Here is a 25,504-nt window from a genome sequence, read left to right on the forward strand (position 1 = left end):
AAATAAGTATTTGATCTCTTTGCAAAATGTGCTTTAGCACTTGGTCGCAAAACATTTGTTGGGAACCACAGAGGTCAGCTGTGTCTTGTATTTGGCTAAATATTTTGCACACATCTCAGGGGGGATGTTGTCCCACGCCATTTTGCAGATCCTCTCTATGTTTTGTGGTGGAAGCCAGAAATCTCGCTGATTGATCAAATACTTATTTGCATTTTCAAAAAAAAAAATCAGATTATTAAATGAAATAAGTTTATAACCTTTTTGAAATGCATTTTTCTGGATTTTTTTTATAGACTGATAATTTGTTTGTTAGTGGGCAAACTTACAAAATCAGTTCACTTATAGACTAAATTAAAAATCAGCAGGGGTTCAAATAATTTTTTCCAAGACTGTACAAGCAAAAGATGATCTAGGCGTTGTCACACCTTTTCATACTTGCCAAAAAGCAACAGTTGCTATCCGTCAGTGTAGTCCCAAATTACTCTTTTTATGGACCATTCATTATTTTCAGTGTTGCATGTAACATGTTCCAAAGAGATGTTACTGTAATTGAGCTAATTTTTTATAATGTAGTAATGTAACATTGGTTACATTGATGGTATGAATTATTATACTACCTGCATTAAAAAGTTACAACAGGCGTCTGTTGTAAGAAAAAAGAAAGAAAAATTTTTTTTGTTAATGGACATTTGTGCTATACTCAAAACAAAAAGCTAACAACAAGCTAGCCAAGAAGAACAGTGATTTAACTGACCATAGAACAGGTAACAATGGCAGTGTTGCATAGTCAAACTTGCAGTATTGTAAAATCCCATTTCTAATGTTTCTAAAGTAGAATCACAGTGGCATATTCATTTTGAACAAGCCATAAAAAGGGCTTGTTTCAGCAGCAATGATTTTATTTGACATTACATTGTGTTTCATGTTCACAGCAACAGCTTCCAAATGCAAGTGCCAAACTTGGAATCAACTCCAGACCTTTCACCTGCTTAACTGATTGAGAAATAATTAAGAAACAGCCCCAGCCTCTCCATGAAACACCTTTGGAGAAAATTCTCTAATTACATTTGAGCCCCTGAAAATTGGGCACTTTCACTGAAAATGTTGGTCAATCCTCAAAGGTCATGCAGCATTGCTGTGCATTGCTTTGAATCAGAGCGAAGAGTCTGCATTTTAATTGCGTCTCTATTGTTTCTTTCGAAATCTATTGTGGTGTCTCATGTGAAGCCAAAATTCTGAATATTCTATCACTCTGAAAACATTTCTGAACCTAAGTGTATGGCTACTGTAATGCTTACAATGAAAACTGAGAACTTTCTGTAGGCAAAAACGGTTGACCTACTATGACAGTTGCAGGGAAGTGAATATCAAATTACAAAACCCTACCCTTTGTTAACAACAAATGTTAGGGTTAAATTCTTTATACGAAAATAAAAGTTGTGCAAGGGATTTGATTTGAAAGGTAACAAATCCAGCGCATGTCAGTAGACTGCAGACTGCTGTCAACTGGGTTTTGTTTTCTTGCCCCTCCAAGTTTGAACGAGTACTGTAGAACAAACATGTTTTAATGAGTCAAGCGAGATCAAAAAAATGAAAATGGCTGTGGGGTTTCTACTACTGTTTGGGCCACATTCAGATCCACTCCCAAGTTTTTCCCTTTATTTACCTAAGGTATCAATGCCAGATGAGAAGCATCCTTTTACTCTGGAAGAGGCTGTTAAAGTTGGGTCAGTGAGTCAGAGAATGGTCACTTCTGATCAATAACAGTCATACTGAGGTGAGTTATTGAAGATATGCTGAGCTTTTCATCAGGGTGCTGTTTTTGCTGCTCTTAGTCTCTGTTCACCATGGTTAGTGAAACTCTGAGGCTTAGTGAATAAACTCTCATATGATGTGAGAATGTAATCAAACTTATTACCAGAGAAAAAAGTGTTATTTTTAGACACTTGAGCCTAACATTAATTGGTATAATATTAAGTTATAAACAGCTATTGTTGTTGTTTAGTGTCCTTTTGTCATCTGTCTGGGAACGGGATGTGGCAGTCTAATCTGCTAACAGTAAGTAACTGTGACAATGTTGGGAATGAATAAGCATTTGTATGCATGTTTTCATGTGTTAGATCCCTGACTTCAAGTTCAGGAGATGATGGTTGAGGTGAGGAAGACGAGGATGACATTTTATTAAGATGCCAGTGGTGATGTCTCTTTCCTTCCCATTGTCATTTCTTTGGTGAAGTGTAACCCCTCTCTCAGAGGATAAAACATATTTATCCATATGGCTTGTAGGTGCAGACAGGAATCGAAATGTCCCTTCAGGGAATTTGAACAGCTACGACTTCTCTTGCCTTCTACCTCTGGCATAGTGCGCACATGCATACATAGAACGCCATTAGTCAGAAGGGAGATGCCTGTCCTGCCCACTGTATTCACAAACAGCGAACCTGCTCGTGCATTTATATATGTATTTTTAATGGATAAATTATTAGTTTATGAGAATGCATCCATTTGTTGACAGAATAATCTATGTACAGTGGGGCAAAAAAGTATTTAGTCAGCCACCGATTGTGCAAGTTCCCCCACCTAAAATGATGACAGAGGTCAGTAATTTGCACCAGAGGTACACTTCAACTGTGAGAGACAGAATGTGAAAAAAAAATCCACATGGTAGGATTTGTAAAGAATTTATTGGTAAATCAGGGTGGAAAATAAGTATTTGGTCAATAACAAAAATACAACTCAATACTTAACATAACCTTTGTTGGCAATAACAGAGGTCAAACGTTTACTATAGGTCTTTACCAGGTTTGCACACACAGTAGCTGGTATTTTGGCCCATTCCTCCATGCAGATCTTCTCGAGAGCAGTGATGTTTTGGGGCTGTCGCCAAGCAACACGGACTTTCAACTCCCGCCACAGATTTTCTATGGGGTTGAGGTCTGGAGACTGGCTAGGCCACTCCAGGACTTTCAAATGCTTCTTACGGAGCCACTCCTTTGTTGCCCGGGCGGTGTGTTTTGGATCATTGTCGTGTTGGAAGACCCAGCCTCGTTTCATCTTCAAAGTTCTCACTGATGGAAGGAGGTTTTGGCTCAAAATCTCACGATACATGGCCCCATTCATTCTGTCCTTAACACGGATCAGTCGTCCTGTCCCCTTGGCAGAAAAACAGCCCCATAGCATGATGTTTCCACCCCCATGCTTCACAGTAGGTATGGTGTTCTTGGGATGCAACTCAGTATTCTTCTTCCTCCAAACACGACGAGTTGAGTTTATACCAAAAAGTTCTACTTTGGTTTCATCTGACCACATGACATTCTCCCAATCCTCTGCTGTATCATCCATGTGCTCTCTGGCAAACTTCAGACGGGCCTGGACATGCACTGGCTTCAGCAGCGGAACACGTCTGGCACTGCGGGATTTGATTCCCTGCCGTTGTAGTGTGTTACTGATGGTGACCTTTGTTACTTTGGTCCCAGCTCTCTGCAGGTCATTCACCAGGTCCCCCCGTGTGGTTCTGGGATCTTTGCTCACCGTTCTCATGATCATTTTGACCCCACAGGATGAGATCTTGCGCAGAGCCCCAGATCGAGGGAGATTATCAGTGGTCTTGTATGTCTTCCATTTTCTGATGATTGCTCCCACAGTTGATTTTTTCACACCAAGCTGCTTGCCTATTGTAGATTCACTCTTCCCAGTCTGCTGCAGGTCTACAATACTTTTCCTGGTGTCCTTCGAAAGCTCTTTGGTCTTGGCCATGGCGGAGTTTGGAGTCTGACTGTTTGAGGCTGTGGACAGGTGTGTTTTATACAGATGATGAGTTCAAACAGGTGCCATTCATACAGGTAACGAGTGGGGGACAGAAAAGCTTCTTACAGAAGACGTTACAGGTCTGTGAGAGCCAGAGATTTTCCTTGTTTGAGGTGACCAAATTTTTTTTTCACATTCTGTCTCTCACAGTTGAAGTGTACCTCTGGTGCAAATTACTGACCTCTGTCATCATTTTAAGTGGGGGAACTTGCACAATCGGTGGCTGACTAAATACTTTTTTGCCCCACTGTATGCTTATGGTTACAGTATTTTTTTCTAATAAAAAAATGAAAATTACTGAGTGTAACTTTAAAACAGTAATAAGATACCAAATCGCATACATACATACTATTTCACATGCTGCACATATGATATTTTCTCTTAGTACATTTCCAAAATCACTGCAGAGGTCTGATACCCCAAAGGTTGAGGCAGCCATGAATCACATCTTATTACCTAGTCATGGCCATTATCACACCAGGTGTTGTTTTGGACTGAACTTTAGGTGAACTCCATCTCAATGCTTTTTTTTCTATCAAATTGGAACCTGTGCAGAGGCATAGGAAGCGGGCACTTAGATCATCTACACCTACAGATCTCTGTCTGGGGCTGGAGTTAGCTCATCTGGCAAATGCAATTGCTTCTTCACATTTTTCCATTTGCCGTTTTCTGCTGTATGACACGATCCATACTGAGACATCCGCAAAGTTAAACAAAAGAACCACGACATTCACACATATCAAACTGTCCTTGTTAGGAACCTGATAAAGTAGATTTGGAGTCATGGAAAGCCTTCAGGGAGACTTCTCTTTCTTGATCAGATATGTCATGTAGGTCCTGCTTTTTTGTTGCCTTTACTGTGGAAGAGTGGTTCACCACTCTAAAAGATTCTGGCAGTGTGCATATCAGGCTTTGAATCAACTAATCTGGATGAACCAAAGAAGACAATTGCTTGATGGGAAGGAATGAAACCACCCCTACTGTCTGATTTGAAACCACAACTAGGACAGGTCTGGTATATCTCCACAGCAGTCACAAGAGCTGGCTGGATTTACTTAGGATGGGTCAATAGAACAGGTGAAAATTTCAATTGTTGTTGTTTTTCTCCTAAGCTGCTTTAAGAAAAAATATTTTAAACTCTCACTTTTAAAATGTATGACCTGATCTTCAGATTTCTTTTGGTCTCTGTAGATAATTTCTCTGTTCTGTAGCGGTTACCAATTATCTGCATATAAATGAATGCAAGAACCCATCAATGATATTCACTTCATCTGTGCTGTATATGTTTAAAACTGTAATGAAAACTGTAATTCATATACAACTCTTTTAGATTTTCAATTGCTGAAGATTTCAGAACATATAGCTATTGTATAGGTACATAATACAGGGTATTAACCGACACAGTAGGTCTCAACTACAAATCCCACAGTTCTTTGCCAAGACTTAACCAGATCATATGACCAGGGAGCCGAAGCAGGTGGTTGGATCATATGATGTTGTCAGGCGAAGCTGAGGAAGAGCAGGATCTCTGAATCACTGAATCACAGCCCACATCAATCCCTACATTCAAAGGTAAAACTGGAGGAATCCCTCCTTTTCACCCTGCGTTTTTCAGCCTGTAGTGACTGTTTTAATGCTCCAGCCTCACACCGAGGCAGGAGGAAGAGGGGAGGAGATTAGTAGGGAGGAGAGTAGAAACAAAGATGAGGGGGATGGGAGGCCATCAGAGATGCCTTTTCGTTGCTTTCTGCAGACAACAAGAGAGCAGATGTTTGTTGAAATCTTTCTGCTGTAAACATATTGTGCCTGTAGGCTAAGTGAGGAGCGTGTGCTTGTAATGTTGTATGGATGCCATATTCTTTGAGATGTTCAGAGAAAGGATGGATGTGTGATAGTTATACTCACTTTCTCTTTTAAGAGCTCTCTCTGATAAAAGCTATCTGTTGTGTCTGTGATCATGTCATCCCTGGATAGTTCCTGTTTCCTGCTCTTATTTTTATTATTCTTGCGAAAGTAGGTTTGGGAATTAACCGGTTGCTTTTTGGACAGTGTTTTAGCATTCAATTTCGTATCATTTAACAATGTTAAGGAGCCAGACAGCCCCTTTAATGGGCCTGTTTTTCAGGCTGGAACATGTTTTTATATTGTGTTTATACTTTAGACTTAAATATGAAAACACTGAAGGGCAGGCGCCCTGGAGATAGGTCACTTTGCTCAGTTTGCCATAGCAATTTAGCATGTCACATGTGTTTATGGGAGTAGATTAACTTTAGGTTTATGTTGCAAATAGATATATCTATCTTCTTCTTAAGTGTTTGATCTTTTAGGGTGGTATGACATGCCCAATATGAAGCTACACTCTATATCTGGCTAGCTTAGCTTAGCATGTAGACACACATAAAGAGTTAGAAACAGCAGATACACCTAAATGACAGAAATGGCTAATAGCTTTAGCAAATTTACTGGGCGAGCATCTCCTGGCTGGAATTTCACAACAGCATAATAAAAAGCCTGTTATTAAGAGGAATTTTGAATCTCTCTAAGAATCCATTAAAAATGGCAAAACCTGCTGGCACCATGGGACTTACATGCTGACAGCTGTGTGTGTAGTACACATGATGCCAGCTAAAGTATCATGTAGTACATTTGCTAACTCTTTCCTAGCAAAAGAGCAAAGACACATTAATCCAGCTAGTAATTTGAAATACTGTAGATGATAAAAGTCTCATATGTGTATCCCCAAAAAAAAGGAGATATTGAACATAAAGACTATTAGAGATCATTTTCTTGTCTTTTCACCATATGAATAGAATAGAATAGCCTTTATTGTCATTGTACAGAGTACAATGAAATTGGACTCCCTCGGTGCAAGATTCAATAATAAATATAAATGTAAAATATAAAAAGTACAATAAAACAATCGCAAGTACTCAAACAATAGTAAGTACGATATATACAGGATAGCAGCATTAATATAATAACAGTATGAATAGCAGCATAATATAATGGCAGTGACGGTATGGTATAGCTAAGCAGGTTCAATTGTTTTTGTGCTTATTTACTACGGTGATAGCTCTGGGAAAGAAGCTATCCCTGAATCTGTTTGTCCTGGTTTTATGTGACCTGTACCGTTGGCCTGACGGTAATAGTTCAAACAGTTGGTTGCTGGGGTGAGAGTAGTCCTTGATGATATTGCCAGCTCTGCTGAGGTACCGGGAGTTTGCAGTGACCTCCAGGCTGGGCAGAGAGCAGCCAGTGATCTTCTGGGCTGTGTTGATGCCCCTCTGCAGTACTTTCCTGTCTGCAGCTGAGCACCCTGCATACCATGATGTTATGCCGTACGTTAGGATGCTCTCTATGGTGGCTCTGTAAAATGTCACCAGCAGCCTCTCCTATATGGTAGGCTATATGGTAGGTCTAGATCATAGTTGTGTTATGGGTTCAGTGCTCTTATCATGGAGTTATATTTTGAGAAACTGACTTTCAGTTTTCTTTTTAGAGTTGCTGCTGTATAAGCTGCTGTAGAGCATGCATGGTCTAAAAAAAAAAAGTAGCTGAGAAAACAATCTGCCCTCAAGGTTCTGGAACTTTTAATTATGTCACATAAGCCTTTGAGAATATGACAACGATGCACCACTGAACAATTGACATCCTGCTACACATCGTTGGGCTGACTCAGTCTCATCTACTGTCATCTACTCTCCCGTTTCTTCCTGTATTTTAATCTGTCTGCTATTTTTTAATGAAGTGATGAAGATGAAGAAAACTTGTTTTGGGATTTAGGCCCCTGTGTGGATTTCTGTTGTTCTTCCAATGGCTTGACAACACTTTTGGTAGTTAATGCATCAAAACAAATTATTACATTTAGTCTTTCTCTGAGTTGCTCGTGGAGGTGGAAGTATTTCAGTAAACTGAATGAGTTACCTATCCTGTCTCTCTTGAGTAAGTGAAAATAAACATAGATTATGCAGTTCCCTTTAGGGTTTATGCATTGTAATGGTTCTTGTTTTGGATTTTCGGTCTGAAACATTGCAGTTTAGTCCAGTCTCAGTCTCAGTGCTTTTCCAGCCTCATATCTAAAAGCAGTAGGTAGCAGTTTTCAGCTCTGATAAAACCTACTGTGCACCACCTGTCCAGCACCAAACACAAATTTGACACAGCTAGAGTCAAATGCAAAATGTGTGAAAAAAAAACAGTCAGAAAAGACTGTGGTGTCCTCCACCTGTAAAACCATTCTTGTTTTGGGTGTTGTCTCATTGTTGCCCCTGTATTGAATCTGTTGTTAATTTAATCAAAGCAGCTTAAACTGGTAACACCCCCTCTGCTACTGAAGTGAGCAGACTGATATTTCTGAAGTTGAATTTACTTTTTTGTTTGTGTTCCTTCTGTAGTTCTTTACCCATAAAGTCCGAAAGTCTCAGTTTCGTTTTCTGATTACTTTTAGGATATAACTGGTTAGTTCTGTTTGTGTCCATTTACCCTTAACCCCCGATCCCCACCCCCCACCTTTTTCCTGTTCCATGACTGACTTGTTGTGTCATTGACTTACTTGTGTATCTCCTCGCCCTATGTTCCCTGTGCTTTTTGTATTTGCATTCCTAGTGATTTTTGGTATTTGGATTGCCTTGCATTGTTCTTTGATGATTTTGGATTTCTGGACAACATTTATCTCTGAACTATCAATATCAAAAGCTCACTTTAAGTTTCATGCCTGTCTCCTGTTCAAATTAATCTACTGTAAAATTCGGGCAGTGTAATATCATAATACAAGTAACTAAAGGTCAAGGTCACTATACTAGTTTGGAAGAATACTCTACTAGTCTAGAACAAATGTTCTGTTGGACTCAATAATTATGTGAGCTTGAGTTGAATTATATGCAAAATAAGCAAGGGGGTTAAAAATACCCAATGACTGCAGTAACTATCGCAATTCCTGTCAAAATGAATACAGTATATTGACTCATCTGATGTAAAGGATGAAATCTGAACTAAAACACACCCAGAAATTCAGCTGTGTCAGCATGACATGACAGCTTAAATCTCCATTTCATTTGTAATGTTTACATATGGCTCCTATTCAGAACTGCCATCTGCTGTGGTATCTGCACAAATACATGATCATGCCTTGACATAACAGTTACAGCCCCAGTGCGTAAATAATTAGCTGTTGTTTGTCATTGCGAGATTATCCCAACAGTGAAAGGGTAGATCTATTGTCCACTGGCTATCATGCAGGTAACAGTAAACAACTGTTTATTTATATTTTCCTCCATATTTACTGACAAGTTCTGCCAAAAAAAACAAACAAAAAAATGGACAGAATGGTTTGCTGACTAAAATCTGATGTATTTCTAAACAGAAAATCACTCTCTCTCCCCCACCAGCCTGAGCATTGGGTTATTCTGTGTTTTTTAATACATTTTTAATAGGTTTTAGGAAACAGCCTGTAACCATAGACTGTATATAAAACAAGGATCTAGTGACCCTGACATCAGCTTTTGGTTTTGTAATGTGCCGAAAAGACTGTTTGAATCAAAAGTTGGAGTACTAGTTATCAGCTAATGCTAGATAACTAGATTAAGAGTTTGCATCCAGTCTATGGGTACAATACAGAGACGACCATACCTGCTAGCCACAAACATAACATTTTTACTTACCAAAACTCAAAAACTCAAGTAAACCCTGCTTGGAACATTTGTACCACATCATATTTTTCAGATATATGCACATTTTTCACATTTCTTTCATCTAAGAAATATTGTAAAATACAAAAAACAAACAAACCTCTACACCTTGGACCTTTTAGTACATTTTCATTTTCTCCCATGCAGTATTGTAACTCACTTTTCATGATTACCACTCAAGCCTCCTTGCACCTGAACTGGTTCAGAATGCAACAGTTATAATGTTTTAGCAAAAACTAGCAAGCAATAACCTATCCCCCTTGCTTATGGTACCCTTCACTGGGTTTCAGTGAAATTCAGAATTTACTTTGCAGTTTTATTAATCCCATAGCAAGCATTTCATGAGAGGCAGGAATGGTATTTCAGCAGTCTAATCCTTCTAATCACCTGACCACGGCCGTTTAACTGTAAGACACATTTTAATTCCAGAGGCGATCACACTTTTGAGGTTGTAGCTCCTAAACAGGTCATCACTTCATTCACTTTAATTAACTGCTAGAAAGTTGTTCTTATAGATTTACTTAAACATTTTTCTGTGGTTCACATTGTTGCTTGTATGTCAGTATGTATGTTTGAATGTATATAACAACATGTGCACATATATATGTACTGTATGTTGGATAAGGGATGAGTGCATTTCTTAAATGTCTTAATGTTCTTAGAGAATTCAGTGGCCTAAGACCTGCCTATATGGTCATGATATTGTGTGTTTTTTGACTCAAGAAGTGACAATAAGCTTAAATAAAATTCTGTCATCACGAGCTCTGGTACTTTAGGTATCTGATGAAAATCCCACTCTCTCACATCCATCTGGGAAAACATGGCACTCTGATGCTGGCAATGCTTCAGGTTGGGTGGAAGTTATGTGGGAGGAGACTGTGCAGGCTATGCTTGCTACGATCATAATCCAGGTCTGGATAAGTGATGCAAAACTAAGAGCTGAATTAAGTAACGAGGTGTATGTGGTAGAGCCTTTAAGACTTGTAAGATCCAGGTAGGATGTAGAGATGGCACGATACCACTTTTTTATGTCCGATACCGATACCGATATCATAAATTTGGATATCTGCCGATACCGATATGAATCCGATATAGTGTTTTTTAATCAACAAAACTGTTTTTTAAAATATCTTGCTGCATTTTACAAGTCTGCAAGTTCATACTCAAGTTTAAAACAACAACTACACTAAAGCTATTCTGTTATACCTGTATACAAAAAAAATATTTCATAGTTCAGCAATACTGATCAATCTAATAAACTTAGACCTACACCATCCTCCCTATTCTGGTATTTTAAAGAGTACTTAGCGTAAATATTAAGCAACCTAACTAATAGGGTTCCAACTCCCAGCAACAACAAAAAGAAATAAATAAAAAATAGGGAACCACCCCTCACGCGCCACCTCATGATGCTTAATCGACGTAATCAACCTTAATTTGATGCAGTGTGAAAAAAAATGCACAGAAATCAATTATTTTTCAAGAAATATTAAATAGATTCAACATCTTTCTTCAACAAAATTGCAGACTGCACAGATGGTACCTTCCCAAAGTAAAAAGTACTATAGCTTACTAGGGTATATATTAGACTTAATAGTCACTATATACAGTAATTGACTTCTATTCATTTTACATCAAATTAAAACTTTGGGTGTCAGATAATTATTTATTAAAAGCTCGACATTTTAAATGAGAATAAGAAAGAAAAGTATGTCTTTGTGCCCCCTTTTCCCTGTTCATGCCCTATCGGCCCCCCTGGCTAAACTTTGCTAGATCCGCCCCTGCACAGTTACCAGCGTCAGCTACGTAGAAAACGATCCTGGTGTAGAAAGAAATATTAAATAAATTCTAACAACAGCTTATCAAGCTTAAACGTGCTGCTGTTGTTCAGCCGCTGGTTTCCTCTTTCTGGTGCAAAGTGGGCCAAAAACAAACAAGAGAGACGGACTCGCGACAGAAAAGCCGATCAGCTGATCATTTAAGCAGTTTCATGATTGAAGTAGCAGCCGGAGAGCGAGAGGCAGTCGCTTGTTAAGCTTAACGTGGGAATGCTTTACAAACATTCAGAGATGGACTTACACACTTGCTTTACTTCTCTCGGGGATAACTTTGTCGGAGATGAAATGCCAGGTTGCTAGCGAAGCTCCACATGCTATCCAGACCACCGACAGGTCCCGCATGCCACAGCCGCTCTATCACGTGATGCATACTGCTCCGACTGCTAACGTTCTGAGGTGAGTTACGGCGTGTTGCAAGTTTTGTGAGGTGCTTTCGTGATATTTAATGGATCGGATTACATTTTTTATTTTTCTCCGATATCCGATCCAGTAATTTAGGTCAGTATCGGACCGATACCGATACGTAATATCGGATCGGTCCATCTCTAGTAGGATGTACTACAGATCACACTGTTACTGCATATCCCAACACCCACAGTGCAATCTGTTTCTGGACCACCTCATCACTGCTGAACAGGAGTATGCTTTCAGTCCCCAGTCCTCAGTTACAGCAATATTCTAACCGTGTCATGTGTCCATAACAATTTGTCCCTTGCATTTTTTTCACAACAGTCATCCAGGTTTTATCCCCAGGGGGTCAGTTAATATTACTGGTATTATTTCACTTACACACAAGGATTAGTCTTTATTTGTTTCTTGTACTAAAGTAGTTTTTAGTGACTAAAATTATCTAGCAAGTAAAGGCAAGATTGAAAAGGAAGTGAAGAAAAGCCAAACAACAAGGTTCCAGCAAGATACAAACTAGTTTGTCTAAACTGCAACCAACACCTAATCTAGACTTTCTGGGTCTCTAAAAGGGTATTGGCTGGTGCATCACCCAAGTGTGACACCATAGGTGTAGTGGATAGATACAGAGGTGGTATCTCATAAATCAGCATTAAGAATGTCTGGTGTCTCTGTGATACAGATTATACCATGATAGTGTATTTCCACTGATACAACATGACAGCAGTCAATTTTCCACTGCAACATGGAGCATTTTTACTCAACATCAATTTTACAAGGAAATTACCAAAAAGGTTTTTGAATTGTGAAACTGAAAGAACATTTTTCGAGCTTACTGCAGCATAAGCTTATTTTGGACACACTGTACTTTTGTTAGTTATATAACCACAATCCCCAAAATGATGCTCTATAAAATGTAAATAAAAAATGATTCACAAATTTCACACACCCACATTTGTTTCACATTAGAACATAAAAGATGTATCACCTGTTTAAACTGAGACATTTTACTAGATGATAAAAAAAATACAAATTTATTTTAAATTTGATGTCAGCAACATGTCTCAAAAAAGTTGGGTGGGGAAACAAAATGCTGGAAAATTAAAACAGCTCAACAAATATTGTATAAGTTATTAGGTTACCTGGCAACAGGTGAATAGCATGGTTGGTTATAAAAACTACATCTTAGAGAGGCAGAATTTTTAAAAAGTAAGTAAAGGCAGAGGTTCTAAAAAAAGTACATGATAGCATCAAAACAATACAGAGAATATGGAGAAATGGCCAATATTGACAGCCCCTGATCTTCAGTACTGCATTTTAAAAAAAGGCATGTCAGAAAGGATTCTGTCAACAAAAAAATTGCATAGGGTCAGGAACACCTGCAGAAATCTTGGTCATAGTTCACCATGCTATGCACAAATGCTTAACATTTAAGCTCTTTAAGGAATGAAGAAGCCATATGCAAACATGACCTGGAAATGCCACCATTGCCTCTGGGCCAAAGCTCATTTAAAACAGACTAAGGCAATGTGGAAAACTGTTGCGGGGTTACTTAAATCGAAATTTGAAATTCTATTTGGAAAACATGGGCGCCACATATTCTGGACTAAAGAGAAGAGGATATTTAATCATCACTTTTATCATCGTGCACCTCTGGTGATTTGGGGATACATCAGTGCCCATGGAACTGGCAGCTTGTACATGCGGAAAGGCACCAGCTGTACTGAAAGTTATACACCAGTTTTAGAGCAGCATATACTCACATTCAAATTGGGGAAGCTCATTGCTTATTTCAGCAGGAATGCTGAACCACATACTGCGTCTATTACAACAAAATGGCTTCATAGTACACACAATAGAAAGTTAATAATGTATTGAAAAATGTGACAAAGAACAGTCACGAGTGTTGAACTGCTGTATTTCTGTAGCAAAATTCTATTTCCAGTTCCCAGAAATTACAGACTGCTCTTAAAAGAAGAGGGGATGACACTGTCCTAAACATGGTACTGTTCCAACTGTTTTGCAATGTGTTGCTGCCATCAAATTCAAATTAATTTAATATTTTTCTTAAAATGCAACTTTCTCTCACATTAAATTTTTATGTTTTCTGTTGGGAATAAAATATTAGTTTTTTTAGTCCACTCAGACTTGCATGTTTCTTATGTACAACACTGTAAAGTTTAATTATAGCCAACAGGATGTAATCTCACCTTTACCCTTGTTGTAACACGGTGCATCATATTGGTATGCAAACATTTTCTTTCTGCGACTCAGAGAATGAGCATTGTAGCTCACCTAATAATGTAAGTAGCTGACTTGAATGCTAAATGGCAACAGAGACCCCTTGCTAAGGACAGGGTAGAAAAGGAAAGGAGGCCTTTTCTGGATTTAATTTGTGGATTCAGGGAGACAAGAGGCCCTGCCCTCAGAGATAACAAGGCCGGGCTCTGTGATGTGTGAATAATGGCTGGACAGAGGTTTAGAAATCATTAGAATAATCAGTCCTGATGTGGATGGAGATGGACCAATACAAGGGATGCCTAGTGATGGCTGATGTACTAATTAAAATGCTGCTGGTGCACTGTTCTCGTTTTCCACAACGCAGACATACTCTGTACCAACCTCTGCCTGGGAGTTTTGTTTTAATATGCTCCTGCTCATTGTTCCATCCTGATTTGCCTATTAAATTTTATTCATTCATTCATTCATTCATTAGAATTACATGTTTTTTCTTGTTCTCCGTTGTAGCGGAGCGCTGCTGGAGAGTTTTGATTGAGCAGCATTTTACCTTTTCTTTCAGTCGTACAGTTAATCTTTCAGCAGCATTTAAGCTGTAAGTCACTGCTGCTGTTGAGTATTCAGCATTTTTGAGGTTTTATTGCAGTCGGCTACTCATCTTGCTGTCTGCCAGATTGGAAACTCCATTGATCATATCAGATTTGTTAAGTAATTGATTGTTACTGGTTATTAACCTTCCAGAACTTTGGACCCACTTGCCAGCCACTGAGAACAGCCTGTAATCAGTCACAACTGGCAGCCGCTAATGAAATTAGTTCCTGGTTCTGCCTCACAACTTTGTTTGTTCCACAAAGTATTGGCAAGGGCATAGAGATGCCATGGTTTACTCTCCCCAGAGAATGAAGTGATAGAACAACAGAATGCAGATAATGAGCTGCTGCGTCATTGTTGTCACTTTGTAATTACTCATGTGTCTGACCAAAATATAGAGAACATTAAAAGTTATACTTTTTTAACTACCATCGACAGAGAGGATGAAGACATGGACATGATCACTGCACAAAAAACCAGCTTTACGGGCCATTATGGGCCATTCAGCATCCATCCATGCACCCAACTAACTTGCCTAGATTTGGCATTTTGTAATTCTATCATTGATAAAACAATGTCTTAAAACTTCAATACTTTAGAACAAGCGATAACTGTAAATATTGAAATCGTGGCCCTTGCCCTTTCTCGAATTGCACATTATACCTTACGTGTAAAGCTTCTCTTTGACCTGGGAGCTTGAAGGGTGAGCTTTCATGTTTGCTTCAGCATGCAACAGTTCCTGGAATTTGTCTGTACGTATTTATATAGTTAAAGCCAAGAAATCACTAGTGACCAAGGAATGTATGAAGTACATTCCAGGGGCCAGAAACAATTAAGCTAGGTGTCTTATATGCATTTATGTGTAAATGTGTTAGTGAAGCCTCTTTAATCCTCTAAAGCCTGACCTGTCGCTGGCATCAGACATTTTTCAATGGGGCGATCGTGGCTCAAGAGTTGGCAGTTTGTCTTGTAATTGGAAGGTTGCCGGTTCGAGCCCCGGCTCCGACAGTCTCGGTTGTTGTGTCCTTGGGCAAGACACTTCACCCGTTGCCTACTGGTGGTGGTCAGAGGGCCCGGTGGCGCCAGTGTCCGGCAGCCTCACCTCTGTCATCGCGCCCCAGGGCAGCTGTTACTCCCGTAACTCCTGAACCATTTCTTCACTTGGAAAGAATTCCAACTTCTGAAAGCACTGAACTGTGCTTTCAGTGATATTAGGGTTATTATGGTAATCCCAGACACAAGAGAGAGTGACTGAGCATGATGGAGGTCTCCTCGCTGCATATGACCCTGATACTGTGGCTTCTCTGAAAAACAAAGCCTTAAATCAAAAGTGCTTAACTCCCTGGTATAACTCAAAAACATACGCCTTAAAGGAAATAACCCACAAACCTAAGGGGAAATTTTTACCTAAATAAAAATTTTACTATTAGTGGAAAAAAAAATTCATAACCCTCCCACAGAGTCATCATTTTTAAAGCTACTTTCAGTACCGATATTTATTTAGTCTCTAAAATAAACCGGATAGGGAACATCTTTTGGAAGAATTGTGTTGGACAATGGTGATTATTTTTCTGCTGGCATGTTGAATTTATCAGCTATCTGTACTTTTTTACCTCTTAACACCCACTATTTCAGCAACAACTAGTTTGTGTAGCGCTACAATGTTAATAATGACACAAGAAAAATAATTTTGAAATCTGTTCTGTCCTTTCCTTTTTATCAAAACATACCAAACACAACAACGAAGAAGACCGTTCGTTTAAAGCTTGCATTGTTAGCTTACTGTCAATTGATTATCAGCCTAAAAACTGGTTTCCGTAGCTGTTTTTGTAATTCTCATTTCAAAGCTCTTCTTTAAGTGCAATTTCCACCATTATGCTCACCTGTCTGTGTATTTCATCTGCTGTATTCTCCAGAACCAATTTCATTGCAATAATTGCAATAATCAATCATGTTTGCTTTCAACATTTTCCACAGATTAGTCTGAGCTTATCAGTAGGCAAAGCAGGCCCATTGTTTCCAAAAGCATGACCGCATGACTGATTGGCATTGTGTCGGGTGATGCCTCTCATCACCCGACACAATGAAACGAGATCATCATAACCAGAGAGTCAGCTTTTGTTGAGACTTGACCGAGTTGCATGTTATCACCTAGTTCCAACAATTTGACTACATGACATGTGAAATCTGGATGTTACAGAATATTAAAAGGGAAGTGATGGCCGTTATACAGTGGCCAGTATTACCAGAATGTGCTAGGCTGATAAAAGACTGCCTGATAGTGGGTTTGGAATGTCTTGCTGTGCATGTGGTGATTTCGGGCTTGAAAAGGGTTTTCATACTGGTGTCTGTTTGTGTTTGTAAGTGCTGAGGTCTGTTCCCCACAATTGGGATTGTGTAGCCATGGTGACGGCTGTGAGGGACTGTGAGAAAGCAATCTCCAGGAAGTCATAGCTGCAGGGTGAAGCATATGTAGCATGAGGATGGCACCAGAAGGACGCATCGTAGATGTCCAGTTGGCCATCTGTTGTGGTCCTGCAGACAGGGCCAGGAAGCTCTCCCCACACCCCCTCCCTTCCTCTGAAAACACACAGAAAGATTGACATTTTCAAATACCAGGGCCCGGGACAGCACTTGCTGCCCCGCGGGAGTTCCTCAGCACATCCCAGACACTGAGCTTCAGACACTCTCAGTGGGAGTTCCAGAAAACATCCTCAAGTGGAGTGATGACTCCATGTGGTGCATTTATTGGTGTGCAGAATGAGAGTGGAAGTGGCCACAGCATGGCTCACTCATCGGCCAAAGATCATTACTCTTCCTTATCGCTGGCCAAGTCCTTAGGCTTTTCCACTCTGCTCCAAACAGGGAAACCATTACCAGACCAAGTCACTGGAGGCCTGTCCTAAAGGAAGAAAGCTAGCATTACACTGCTGGTAGGATGTTGGTGTCACTTCTATAAGATCTAGTATACTATAAATAAATTACAAACACTGTGGAATTTCTTATGATATCAAACTAATCATTTAACAGCATCATAAGTTATTATAGGTGATAAACTTAACAGTATATTTAATAGTAAGCCAAAACATATTTTCTTTTGTGTCATTGTTTTCTGTTTAACCCCCTTCCACCAATACACACACACGCACACATATACACACCTTGTTAAAACATCAATTAACTATGACTAATAATTTAAAAAATGGAATAAATACATGGAATTAATCGCGTGTTTTTGGAAAGCTGATTTCAAATTCACACCACATTCAGACCTGATTACTGCTACACTTGCTGAATTAAAAAAAAACAAAACACTTTACTTTGCCAAACAGGTTCTTTTAAAGTAGGCCAGAAATCTCAAAAAGCAACATATCATGCTACGATCTAAAGAAACTCAACAACAGATGCGAAACAAAGTTACTGAAATCTGGTTTTGTAACCCTTTCCACACTGATATTTCTGAGGCTTTTGAGACTTCAGCAAGCCACAGTGAGAGCGACTGTCCACAAGTGGAGAAAACCTGAAACAGCCTAACAAAATTGCTCCAAGACTACATCTGCGACTATATCAAACCCAGAACAGCATCTAAAGGACTGTTGGCTTCACTTGCCTCATTTAAGCTCAGCTTTCATGATTCAGCAATAATAAGAAAGAAACTGAACAAAATGCCAACTGTGGTCGTTCCAAGGTGAAAATAACTGCAGACCAAAAAGAGCACAAAGGTTCATCTCATGTTTAATAAAAACATCCCCAAAACTATAGGGAAAATATTTTCTTGACTGATCTGCCCAATATGTTATAAAAACAAAAACAAAAACAAAACACTACCACAAAACTACCACAACAGTCAATCATTGTGGTGGTAGGGCTGCTTTGCTGCTTCAGGACCTGGATGCTCTCTAGAAGAAAGTCCACAAGTAGAGTGTCTGGGCATTATTCGCCCAGACTTAAATCAGACCTTAAACAGGATTTTAATGCCCCCCAAAAACCCTTGAGTGTGATTGAAATAAAGCAGTTTTGCCAGTTATTACAAATGCTTTAGTGCAGTTCTTGCTGACAACAGTGGTACAAACAGTTATTAGGTGAAGGAGGCAATTACTTTCTCACACAGGGCCAGCTGGATTTAGGAAGCTTTTCCACCTTAACAAACGAAATAATCATCACAGTCAACACAGCATTTTGGATTAACTCTGATTAGCTTTGTGTAGCATTAAAAATGTTTGGCTAACCTGTGATATTTAACTATCATAAAATAAAGCAGGCATAACATCAGAACACTCACTGTGAAACAATTTGAACCATTTATTGCTTCAATAATATAAATGCAAAAAAAAGTAGAACAGTGAAAATGTATCACACTTTCCACATTTGCCTACTCTTCGCTAGACTTCTCTGTCCTTCTGTGTTTTGTCCACAATACTCTGCAGCATTGTGGGTGAGTCTGCAGCCCCTGAGCTCTCCTACTCAAGCCTGACACTCATTCAATTCAGCTGCTCTACTCTGGATTTCAGTTTTTACTTGCTTGGAATACTTCTCCGTTTGGGCTGTGCTCATCGACGGTTTTCGCAATGCTCTCCACTGCCAGCAACAGGTCTGGTTCTCCAGGTGTCATCCACTCTGGCCTGTTCTGTTCTGGCTCAATATCCCATAACTGACGTATTCAGGCCTACAGTAATTATTTTTCTCTTATCTAACTCATCTAATCTAGCAAGTTCCGGCTGATGATATAGCAGGCAATAAGCAACAATAAGTCACTAGGCAGTCAGTCATGATTGTTATTTTAAATGAATTTCCATGGAGTCAAAATGACCCCTGATGTTCTTCTAGGTATAAACAGCCTTTATTATTCTATTCAAAATTCCATGATGAATAGACTCTCAAAACTATCATTTGGTTTTGTTTTAACAGAGTTCCATGATTTTAACATGCCAAAAGAGTCAACATGACCAATTTGGCAGTTCTAGTGTTAATAAGCTCACACTTAGAGTAGTCAGTACTGCTGTGCAAAACTTTGTGATCGATCCAAAAACCAAGTAAACACAGAGCAAGTATTGCTGATAGCAATACTGATAGCAATACATTTATCCTATGAGGCCAGTTTATATAGAGGGAGCAATGTGACATGATATTTGACACAAATCATCATCAGTTTACAAATTCTGAACATAATTTAAGTCACCGTGAATTTTCTTATTTTGAAACTGGGTTTTTGGAGACCTGGAGTGTAAACGTGCCTGTGTCTAAAGCACTTTGAATCAGCTTCTGTTGTTTAAATCTGCTATAGGCTATAAATTAAATCATTTTCAATAAATATAATACATTTCAGACATGTTCAAGGTATATTTTGTCAGTGTGCTACATACTGAACTGAGATTCAATTCTATCTATCATAGTATCAATTTAATATCAATATCAGCATTGTTATAGATAGTATTGATATTTATCCATCATCCATTTCTATCAGCAAGTGTCGGCAGACAGCTGTGCTTTAGTGTCTGCTCTTTAACTTCCAGTTTGAACGTTGGCGGGTCAAAGTCACAGCAGTCTGAATGTATCAACTTGATGGGGTTTTTTTTCGTTGTGTTGTCCCTCACTGCAGCACATTATGAAAAAGCTGCCTAGCCCCAAGGAACTGTAAGAGAAGGGTTTGTGTATTTGATTTCACTCAGACAACTGAAGCCTCATTAACTATCAGAAGCTGTGCTTTATCTTATAATGCAGACTTTTTGGTTGAATATTGAGTTTGAAATTGATATGTGGCTGTTTACCAAGCAGCAAAAGTATAACTATAAGCAGTATAACATGAAAGGAAACATGTGATTTTTAACTTTATCACAGTGCAGCATGAATGTGCTCGGGTCTGTTGAAAGGGCTTTGTTGGCTTTGCTGATGAAATCATCCAAGCGTAGACTAAAAGACCTTTGTTTCATTTTGATTCTCTTCCCTTTTTTTGGTGGTGAGGTATGACGATAGTAACGTGACAGCTCACGTGCATGCAGTGGAAGAAAAACATGTTCATGACTTCACATCCTGTGTCTGATGTCCTTGTGCTTCTGTTGAACCAAAAAAGTGTCCCTCTGACATATGAGTTGTGTTATTATGCTTCAGCCTCAACTTTAATCCAATGCCCTGTGGTTATTTCCTTGTTTTCTTTCTTCTTCTTTTTTTCCAAGGACCATCATTCTAAAAATACAATCAGCTGAGATGGCTTTTGAAGAGCCTGACTTGAAATATTACTGTAGGTATGTGGGTGTATGTTACACAACCCTGAGGAAACATAATGGCTGCTTTTTTTCAAAGGTCAGATGAAAAGGAGGCTAGATAAAGTCTACCGCACGCTTGGCTGTCCTTTAAAGAAAGGCCACGGCCAGATTGGGAGTGAGAGTGAGAGAAGCTTAAGGAAAAGAGAACAGTTCTTAAGCACAGATTAGTAAGAGAAGTTTGTGGAATAATGAACAGTTTCCCCTTAGGACCATCACCTGCTCCACGTTACATTCGCATGCATGAGAGCCAGCAAAGTGCGGTCGAAAACTCTCATCCTGCCATTGACAATCCAATCAAATAAGTGCAGAGAGGACAACCTTTCTGGTCCTTTCAGACAAATGAAAGTAGTGTGACACTTTAGCCTTCTGACTCAAGGTCACCTTTCACTAAAGCAGTTTGGTCTCACTGCGACTAAAGTGTTATTGGTGCATGTCTGACTGAGCAATTTTTCCCCACTAATAAAGATTCAGCTGGTTCCTTTCAGACACCGAATAACCACTTAAAGTATCGATGATTTAACATCAAGCTTAATGGAACATTTCCATTTCAAGCAACTCAGGGCCCATATAAGGGTTCCTCCGAATCTGACTGGACCAAATTCTGACTTTGCTTGAACACAGTCATGGGAAAAGGTGCAGTTTGGGCCAGATGTGTCAGATAATGAATGGCGAAGCTCTGGGAATGATGTTTAGACACTTTGGAATTTCAGGAGCTGTCCAACAACTTTAGCAAACAGATTATTTGCCTTTACTGTAGTATCAAATGAAGGCAGGATGTGCACTGCTGTCTTACTGCTTTGCAGAAAGACTAAGAGGCAGATGTAATGCGTGACCTTTGCATTGCTCAAGTCTAAATAAGGACGTAATAAAGTTCAACCTGAGCTTTGTAGAACAGTTCAGTGTGACTGTAGAGTAGAAGTGAACCCAAATGAAACAGTTATCTCCTGTTGTTTCTAACTAATGCATGTCTTGTGTAAGTACAAATTCAGATCCTTTAATTCAGATATGTTTTAAGAGTATGCAACCTGTAAATCTTTACAGCTGAGGTCACTGATTAAGATACTGGTTTTAATTAAAATGTGATAATTTAATTGTAACAGCTTAATTTTTACAGGCTTTTACAATGGCTGTCAGGGAATGCTGTGTGGCAGGCAGGAGTAGGACCCAAGATGCAGGCACAGACTCAAGGAATGAACTCAAAAAACTCAGCTTTATTTGCTGACAGGGGAAAAGCATACAAAACTAAACTGGGAAATATAAACTTACACTTGACGGAGAGGCACACGAGGAAACACACAGCTTGCGGGACGACGCGACACTGACTCAGAGAAACACAGGGTTTAAATACACTGGGAAGCAACGAGGGGAATGAGACACAGAAGGCGAGCACAGCTGGGGGAAATCAGAACTGACGAGACAAGGAAGCGTAAACTGAACACACTGAGATAAGACAGAGACCTTCAAAGTAAAACAGGAAACACATAACACAGATTGAACAAAACAGAAAACAAAAGCAGGACACAGGAAACACCAGAGCCCAAGAAAGTAGCCCAAACACAGTCCAGTTCAGTTGGCCGACCACACGGAAGGCAGTGGCGGCGACGTGGAAACTTCCGAAAAAGTTCAGGGGGCCGGGCAGGCGGGAGGCACCGGCAGCGACAGAGCAGGTCAGGAGGCCGGCTGGGCGGAGGCACTGGCAGCGACGTAGTCCATGACGGCAATGACGTCCAGTCATTGGCCTGGAAAGTGGCCGGACAGGACGTGCAGGACGAGCAGGCCGGACAGGACGTGCAGGACCAGACGGCACGGAGACCTCAGGCGCAGACGAAGCTAGATGGAGTGAGGCAGGACCAGACGACGCTGAAGGCGAAGACTCGGAGGCGAAGACTCAGAGGCTGGACCAGACGAGCGCGAAGACTCGGAGGCTGGACCAGACCAGGGTGGCCGCAGGTGGTGGGGCTGCAGGCGACGGCGTGGGAGCCGCAGGTGGTGGGGCTGCAGGCGATGGCGTGGGAGCCGCAGGTGGTGGCGCTGACGGCGAGGCAGATTGCTGGACGGGCCACTCGGACCCTCCAGCGGAGGCAGGAGGCTGGACGGGCCCCTCGGACCCTCCAGCAAGAACAGGCGGCTGAGCAGCTAAGTGAGCTTGTGGCTGAGCAGCTGATGCAAAAAATATAGCCCCAGAATAAATAGTCCCATGGCCCGAAGAAGTGTCCCTCGGGGTGTCCTGTGGGAGGTGTTGCGGGAATATGGGGTGTCTGGCCCATTGCTACAGGCCATTCGATCCCTATACAACCGTTGCAAGAGCTTGGTTCGCATTGCCGGCAATAAGTCGGACTCGTTCCCGGTGGGTGATGGGCTCCACCAGGGCTGCCCTTTGTCTCCGGTTCTGTTCATAATTTTTATGGACAGGATTTCTAGGCGCAGCCAAGTGGCGGAGGGCTTTCGCTTTGGTGGCCTCAGAATCTCATCTCTGATTTTTGCAGATGATGTGGTTCTGTTGGCTTCATCGGGTGAGGGCCTCCAGCTCGCACTGGAGCGGTTCGCAGCCGAGTGTGAAGCAGCGGGAATGAGGATCAGCACCTCCAAATCTGAGGCCATGGTTCTCAGCCGGAAAAGGGTGGAGTGCCCACTCCGGGTCGGGGATGAGTTCCTGCCCCAAGTGGAGGAGTTCAAGTAGCTGTGGGTAGTGACCGAAAGAACGAGATCGCGGATACAAGCGGCAGAAATGAGCTTCCTCCGAAGGGTGGCTGGCCTCTCCCTTAGAGATAGGGTGAGAAGTTCGGCCATCCTGGAGGGGCTCAGAGTAGAGCAGCTGCTGCTCCACATCGAAAGGAGCCAGCTGAGGTGGTTCGGGCATCTGACAAGGATGCCCCCTGGGCGCCTCCTGGGTGAGGTGTTCCAGGCATGTCCCACCGGGAGGAGGCCCCGTGGCAGACCCAGGACACGCTGGAGAGATTATATCTCTCGGCTGGCCTGGGAACGCCTTGGTATTCCCCCGGATAAGCTGGAGGAGGTGGCTGGGGAGAGGGAGGTCTGGGCCTCTTTGCTTAGGCTGCTGCCCCCGCGACCCGGCCCCGGACAAAGCGGATGAAAATGGATGGATGGATGGCCCGAAGAAAGAGAAAAAGTGTCCAATTTGCTCACCACAGCCGGCTGTTTTGACATCCCGGGATCCGGCTGCGGGGTGACATGACTTCCTCCTCGGTGATGGCTCCAATGGGCCGGGCAACTCCAAGTCCGGCGGGCTGGGCAGCACATCTTTCTCCGAGTTGGGTAGGTGAGCGGTAGCAACAGGGGGATGCAGATGAAGCTCATTAAGGAAAAACTCCTGTATGAGTGGGTGAAGTGAGTCCCAAAGCCAGTGGAGACCAGAAACCAGTCGCTGTAGCCGGTTCGCTACAGCACGCTGAATTTCCTCCCCTGGATGATTCAGCCACAGGTCACATAATTTATCCACTGAATAAATTATATCCTCCCTGAGCTCATCAGACGGGGCAAGTGCTGTTGGGTCCATGTACTGGTCGCGTTGTTCTGTCGGGGAATGCTGTGTGGCAGGCAGGAGTAGGACCCAAGATGCAGGTACTCAGACTCGAGGGATGAACTCAAAAAACTCAGCTTTATTTGCTGACAGTGGAAAAGCATACAAAACTAACAATGGCTTGTACAATCTCACCACAATGTGCATGTGGGACCACTGGGAGATATCCTACAGTTTTTGGCACTGGGACAGCAGATTCTCTGGGTACTGTGGATTGCAGGGCATGTATGGATTGGGATTGTTCCAAAACATCCACTATGTGCTTGATTGGATTATGACATGTGGAATTTGGAGGCCAATGCAACTATGTGGCATTTTTGACCAATTTTGTGGTATGCTTAGAAAGGCTTCTTTTGTGGGGAGTGGCACTGGAGTCTTAGCCTATAAAATCATTCATGTCATTCCTGTGCTTTCCAATTCATCTATTACTGGTTTTAATATTGATTTGTGTATGGTATGTAAATAAACTTTGGACATAAAGTAGAAGAAAATTAATAAAGAAATCTTTAGGAACAATGCATCCAAATGCAGAAAACTAACAGTTCTTTGCTTAGCTACAGCGGAGGGACAGGCTGAAAATGAGTATAGGACAGGTAGTAAATAGGAAAAGTCAAATACCTAGCTCTTGCTGTGCGTTCAGCTACAATTATTAAACAAAAACTATTACTGTTGGAACTGAAGAAGTACATTATATTCAGCAGAAGAAAGAAAGAAACTTCTTGTGAAACGGCATCAAAGTCTAGAAAGTAGGAGGGTATCGAGATCAAGCTGTCATGACCACACAGTGATTGTGAATCGTTTGTGTGAGACTGATGGTTACACTAATGCTTATATACCCATGATTGGTCATTACCATATTATTGTTCATTTTTCTTGAGTCAATGTTTTTTTTTGCTTTTCGTTACGTATTTACTAATATGACATTCCCTCTCTTTTTAAACTAGTTAATTTTATTAGCTTATTCATTTATGAGTTGATCAGGTATGACATTACCAGTGTCAGAAAGGTGCACTGTCATGCTATGCAGATGGCATTTGCTCTTTCCCCATCTTTTCCTGAGGTTATTTATTTTTCATTACCTTTTCACTTACCATGAGTGAAAGATTCAGACATTTCCCCTTCACACACAGGAAAAAG

The 25,504-nt window shown here is 40.8% G+C and overlaps 1 protein-coding gene across 6 annotated transcripts in view; it reads left to right on the forward strand.

Annotated features, from left to right (window-relative positions):
* Window positions 1–5,271: 5,271 nt before the first annotated feature.
* tsnare1 (T-SNARE Domain Containing 1) overlaps window positions 5,272–25,504 on the forward strand; it is a 291,712-nt gene continuing 271,479 nt past the window's right edge. For all 6 annotated transcript variants that reach the window (XR_003273777.1, XM_026184110.1, XM_026184109.1 and 3 more), the window contains exon 1: window positions 5,272–5,379. The gene's annotated coding sequence lies outside the window, so the exon portion shown is untranslated. The remainder of the gene's footprint in view (window positions 5,380–25,504) is intronic.

This window comes from Astatotilapia calliptera, chromosome 11 (genome assembly GCF_900246225.1).
Source record: "Astatotilapia calliptera chromosome 11, fAstCal1.2, whole genome shotgun sequence".
NCBI classification, from domain to species: Eukaryota; Metazoa; Chordata; class Actinopteri; order Cichliformes; family Cichlidae; genus Astatotilapia; species Astatotilapia calliptera.